General features: G+C 43.2%; 1 protein-coding gene and 1 pseudogene across 1 annotated transcript in view; both read left to right on the forward strand.

Moving 5' to 3' along the window:
• The window catches only part of LOC101644888 (sodium channel protein type 1 subunit alpha), a 174,133-nt gene that overhangs the window by 15,997 nt on the left and 151,806 nt on the right, over nt 1–6,330 (forward strand). The window lies entirely within an intron of this gene.
• LOC101644565 lies at nt 3,387–4,717 on the forward strand (annotated as a pseudogene).

Consider the following 6,330-nt stretch of genomic DNA (forward strand, 5'->3'; position numbering starts at 1 on the left):
AGGGAGGGGGAAAATGAGGACCTAATGCCAGGGGTTTAAGTGGAGAGGAAATGTTTTGAGAATGATGAGGGCAGTGAATGTACAAATGCGCTTTACACAATTGATGTGTGTATGGATTGTGATAAGAGTTGTATGAGCCCCTAATAAAGTGATTTAAAAAATTGCATCATATAATTTAATTTTTTTCCAGTTGGATTACTATCTAGGTAAATTTAATATATAAAGCAGCAAGCATTGTACATTTCTATTAATAGTAATCCACCACTTGTCTGTCAGTTTGTCTCACTGGGGTGGCTCACATGTTGCTGAGAGGCTGACAGCTGTGTCAGCAGTATTTTAATACCAGTATGGTACCCTTGCTGGTGAGCAGGTTTCAGCAGAGCATCCAGATCAAGAATAGACTATGAAGAAGGAATAGGCTCTCCACTTCGAAGGGATTAGCCAGGAAAGCCTTATGATGGCAGCAGAACATTGTTGGGTCTAGTGCACCGTTATTCGATAAAGTGCATGAAGATGAGCCCCTCCGATTGGAAGGCCCTCAGCACAACTGGGGATGAATTCTTTCTTTCCTCAGAGTGGAATTGACCATACTGACGTGGATGGAGAAAGCTTTCTGGGCCCACATTTGCTGATGGGGCACAATTCAAAATGAGAGGAAACCATTGCAAACATCCACTAATCACTGGAATGTGGACGATGTCAAAATGAAATAGGATGGACAAAAATTGATATCCTAGGCATCAATGAGCTGAAACATCTGGTAGTGACCATTCTGAGTCGGACAATCATAGGGTCCACTGTGCTGGGAATGACAGGCCAAGGGAAATGGTTTTACGTTCTTCTTCAAAATGCCATTTCAACATCTGTCTTGAAGTAACATTCTGTCAGTAACAGAATAATATCTATATCCTTACAAGGAATCCCAGTTAATACAACTGTTAATCAAATGAACACACCAACCACTAAAGCTAGTGACAGGAAATTGAAGAGTTCTACTAATGCCTTCAGTCTGAAGTCAAGATGCATTAATAATTACTGGCCTTTGGAATGTGAAAGTTGGAAACAGAGGAGAAGCAGTTGGTGGAAAATAGAGATAGACACAAAGCTAGAGATCACATGATAGATTTCACAAGACTAACAGCTTCTTCATTGCAATGACCGTCTTTTCAACAACTTAAACAGCCATCATACACATGGACTACACCATATAGCACACACAGGAATCAATGGGCTATATCTGTGGGAGGAGACAACGGAGAAACTCACCATCATCACACAAAACAAGGCGAGGGGCCACCAATGGACTAGACCATCAATTAATTACATGTAAGTTTGGGTTAAAGCAGAAGAAAATTAAAGAAACCCAAGCTTGCCAAAATATAACCTTGACTATCTTGCCTGCACATTTGAGAATATCTCAAAATTAGTTTTGAGACATTGAACACTAATGACAGGAGACCTAGGATGACATCAAGAATATCATACATGAAGAAAGCACAAGGTCATTGAAAAGACAGAGATAGAAAAAACTGGATTATATGATTCAGCTGTGAGTGATCATTAAAAGGGTTCATGGTGATTTCCATCATGCTGAATAAAAAGTGAGCCCTTTCAGACAGGCAGTGGGACCAGCAAGGGGGGAAAGCTGGGAGTGGAGAGTGTCTTTAGGACCCAGCATCTGACTTGCCTCTTTCTGCCTGACCTCCAATTCTTGAGCCTTCCATTGCAGCATGTGACCTGTTGTAATGTCGCCAACTTTCACACCCTTGGGGATGAGGTGGACCTTCCAGATGATGTCTGAATTTCGTATTTGGGACTTCCCAGTACCCACAACTATGTGAGCCATTTCCCTACATGTTGTGAGTTCTGTGTGATCATGGCAGCGAATTGCATAACCCTGGGATGTGAGGGATTTTATTAAGGTATGTTTAAGATCAGGGATAGTAGACTGATATAGTATTTTTGATGCGTTGGACATTTGTGATACCTTTAATCTCCACCTTCTTGGAAAGTCTTGTACTGATTTTTCTAAAATAAATACTTTCCAAAGATTGAAGTTGTCAAGATTTCATTTTGCTTGAATCCATAATCAATGCTCACGGAAGTAGTGGTTAAGAAAGCAGTCACTGGGTCCATAGGATGCATACGGCCTCTTTAAAATGTTGAAGAGCAAGGATGTCACTTTGAGGACTAAGCTGTATCTGACCCAAGTGGGGGTACCTTCATATGCCTGTGAAATTTGGCCCCTGACTATGGAAGAATTGGTGCATGTAGATTATGGGATTAGTGAAGGATGTTGAGAGTACTGCGGACTGCCAAAAGGACCAAGAATGCTGTCTTGGAAACAAGCTTGTCTTGAAAGAAGTATAGCCAGAGCGCTCTGTCGAAGAAAGGATGTTGAAATTTTGTCCTGTGTACTTCAGACATATCGGGAGGCACCTGTCTGTCAAAGAAGACATCACACTGGGTAAAGCAGACAGTCCATCGAAAAAGAGGAAGACTCTTACCACGATGTATTGGCATATGGCTGCAGCAATGGACTCTACCTAATAACAATTGGGAGGTCTGGGAGTTTGTTCTGTTTTGGTTCTGTTGTGTGTATCAGTCAGAATGGAGTCAACGGCATCTAACAACAACGACACAAATAGTAGCAAAACATTATCTTTTGTATAATAAAGACCAAAATTTTCATCTTTTTGAGTTAAGAAACACTCTTCAAAGGTCCATGATGATCAAGCAAGTCAAGATGATAAAATCAACTAACACATAAACCAGAAGGGAATAAATTAAGGTGTATGGTTTAGTGCAGGGAGCTTCTTCTCTTTCGCTTTTGTTCTCCTTCCTGATCCTGATCCTATCTGGCTATGGGCCGATTTATCTAAAAATGATCTCATTTCCCTGGCCAATGATTTGTTCAGCAGTGGGCTCCACGCCAATTGGTGATATGTGGAGGAAGTTGGCAACAAAACACTGGAGAAGATTCAAACTGTTCAGATGCCACGTCTCCCATAAGCCACGAGAAGAAATTGTTTCTTCTCCTGAATGTATCCTGTAAATTCTGACACCCGCTCGCTGCACTTGCAGCTAACTTGCTAGGCCATCCAAGAGGATGCCGCGGCAGAAACGTGAAAAAGGAAACAAGACAAAACTTGAATTCTGGAGAAAACCATTGAGCCAAGTGAAGGAGCCTGAAGCCAACGCTTCTCCTGGCCTCCTTAGTATAAACCATATGACAGCAAAAAGAAAAAACAAACAAAACCCAAAACAAAGAACAGCGTAACTGGAGGGGCAGCATCCACACTTTTCCGACCCAACACCAGACTCCGTGTCTGCAGCCTCCTCCACTTCCTTCCTGGGCGAGCAGAGCCAGCGGCCAGAAATCCATCATGTCTATCCTCAAGGTTCACGCCAGAGAGATCTTCCAGCTCCCGTGGAAACCCCAGCGTTGAAGTCGATCTTTCCACCGCCTAAGGGCTCTTCAGAGCTGCTGTGCCTAGTGGTGCCTCCACTGGGATCTATGAGGCCCTGGAGCCCCGGGACAATGATAAGACGCGGTATCTGGGCAAAGGGGTCCGAAAGTCTGTTGAGCACCTCAATAAAACGACTGTGCCTGCCCTGGTTAGCAAGAAGCTGAACGTGACGAACAGGAAAAGATCGACAAGCTGATGATTGAGATGGACGGAACTGAGAATAAATCAAAATTAGGTGCAAATGCCATTCTGGGCGTGTCCCTCGCTGTGTGCAAGGCCGGAGCTGTTGAGAAGGGAGTCCCCCTATACCGTTGTCACATTGCTGACTTGGCCGGCAATTCCGAAGTTATCCTGCCAGTTCCTGCTTTCAATGTGATCAACGGCGGCTCCCACGCCGGCAACAAGCTGGCCATGCAGGAATTCATGATCCTCCCCGACCAAGCAGCCAACTTCCAGGAGGCCGTGCCATCGGGGCCGCGGTGTACCACAACCTGAAGAACGTCATCAAGGAGAAGTACGGCAAGGATGCCACCCATGTCGGGGATGAAGGCGGATTTGCCCCCAACATCTTGGAGAACAAAGAAGCCCTGGAGCTGCTGAAGCATGCTATTGGGAAAGCTGGTTACATCGACAAGGTGGTGATTGGCATGGACTAGCTGCCTCCGAGTTCTTCAGGTCTGGAAAATACGATCTCGACTTCAAGTCTCCTGATGACCTCAGCAGGTGCATCTCACCCAACCAACTGGCCGACCTGTACAAGTCCTTCATCACGGACTACCCAGTGGTGTCTATCGAAGACCCCTTCGACCAGGATGACTGGGACGCTTGGGCAAAGTTCACTGCCTGTTCAGGGATCCAGGTGGTAGGGGACGATCTCACAGTGACCAACCCGAAGAGAATCGCCAAGGCCGTGGATGAGAAGTCGTGCAAATGCCTCCTGCTCAAAGTGAACCAGATCGGCTCCGTGACCTAGTCTCTGCAGGCGTGCAAGCTGGCCCAGTCCAATGGGTGGGGCGTCATGGTGTCTCATCGTTCTGGGGAGACGGAGGATACTTTTCTTGCTGACCTGGTGGTGGGACTCTGCACCGGGCAGATCAAGACTGGGGCGCCATGCAGATTTGAGCGCCTGGCCAAGTACAACCAGATCCTCAGAATTGAAGAGGAGCTGGGCAGCAAGGCCAAGTTCGCTGGCCAGAAGTTCAGAAATCCCCTCGCCAAATAAGCTGGGCAGGCAGACCTCTGGTAGTCCCTACCCCGAACCTGTTGGCGTTCTCACAGCTTCATTAGAGCTGCCCCCACGGCCAAGCCAGACCATCTGGACACCTGTTGGAAAGCCCAGCTTTGTGATCCTGTGACAGCCCCACTCCTTGCCCTTCTCTCGAACTTCCTACCAAGTGTCCCAGTGTGATCCCGAGGTGTCAACAGGCAACATCCCCGATGGTTTTGTTTGCAAAATAAACATCAGTGACCCCTAAGGGAAAAAAAAAACCAACCAGCCTAACCAATGAAACAGTTGATCAGTTTGTACATAAAGTGGAAAGTTATATAGCGTTGTCCAAAGCTAATTAAAATTAGTAGAAGCCTATTATTCTATGTTATTTTAAAGATCAGCTGACTTACTACTTACTTAATCTGACACAAATGAGAAGAAACAATGAAATACTAACATACTTCCAGGTATGTGCTAATATTCATAGTAATTGGGTCTTGGGCTAAAACAGCTAGAAGACTGGTCAAAGTAAGAAATAATGTTTTCAATTATTCTGTAATATCTATTCACTAATTTAACAAATGCATATTGAACATCCAATATGTATCAGAAAAGCTGCCAAGATATGAATTCCCAAGTACTTAAAATCCAAAATAACATAAGTGGAGTATGTAAAAATATATATTAAAAGATGGAATTCATTACATCTCTGAAATTTTGAACATGTTTCCTACCATCTCAGAGCCTCAATATAAAAAACAATATCCTCATTTATATGTTGGGCTTTCTACTCATAGAGTTACAGCCTCAGAAGCCGAGTGGGGCAGTTCTACCCTGGCCTATAGGATTGAGAGGAGTCAGCATCAACTCACGGTCACCGAGTTTGAGTTTTGATTACTATCTCAATACAAATAAATTGCTATGCCTTGATTTGTCATAATAAATCAAAAATTCCAATTCAAATAGCAAAATAAAGATGTGTCTTTCTTGAAAGAACAACCAGGGTAATTAACAGACATAGGTAGAACAATCATTCTGACTTGAGACAAATAAAATTATCTAATAAAAATATATCTACCAATCAAAAGTACTAATAGTAGTTACTGTTTTTATAAAATTCTTAAATTATTGAACTATTTTGGGGAACTGAAATAAAAGATTAGGAAAATACACCACTACTGAAACTACTGAGAAAATTACTATAGGGTACTAGCATTTCAAATATATAATTTAACTTACAGACTTACAGTCCAATTATTAATACCCACTTTGGGGAATATTTTCAATACCTTGAAATGAAATGTTAGCCCCTTTGTAATCACTCCTACTCTTATGCCCAGCCAACAAAGGCAGCCCTCTTCTACTCTCTCCATCTATATAGATTTGCTTTGTCTAGACATCACATCATCTTTTCATGTGAGGTTGTATCTTTAAGATTCCTTGATTGTGTCATATGTATCAGTACCTCAGGAGTCCCTGGCTGGTGTGAGAGGTGAACCTTAGATCACTAAACAGAAGTTGGCCATTTGAACCGACCCAGAGAAGAACTTGACCATCACTTGATAAATTATTATATTTTCATATCTTTTTTTTTAAATCATTTTATTGGGGGCTCATACAATTCCTATCACAATCCATACATCCATCCAT

The sequence above is a fragment of the Echinops telfairi genome, unplaced genomic scaffold, assembly GCF_000313985.2.
Source record: "Echinops telfairi isolate 266 unplaced genomic scaffold, ASM31398v2 ScPeMD7_4;HRSCAF=17, whole genome shotgun sequence".
Taxonomy (NCBI): domain Eukaryota; kingdom Metazoa; phylum Chordata; class Mammalia; order Afrosoricida; family Tenrecidae; genus Echinops; species Echinops telfairi.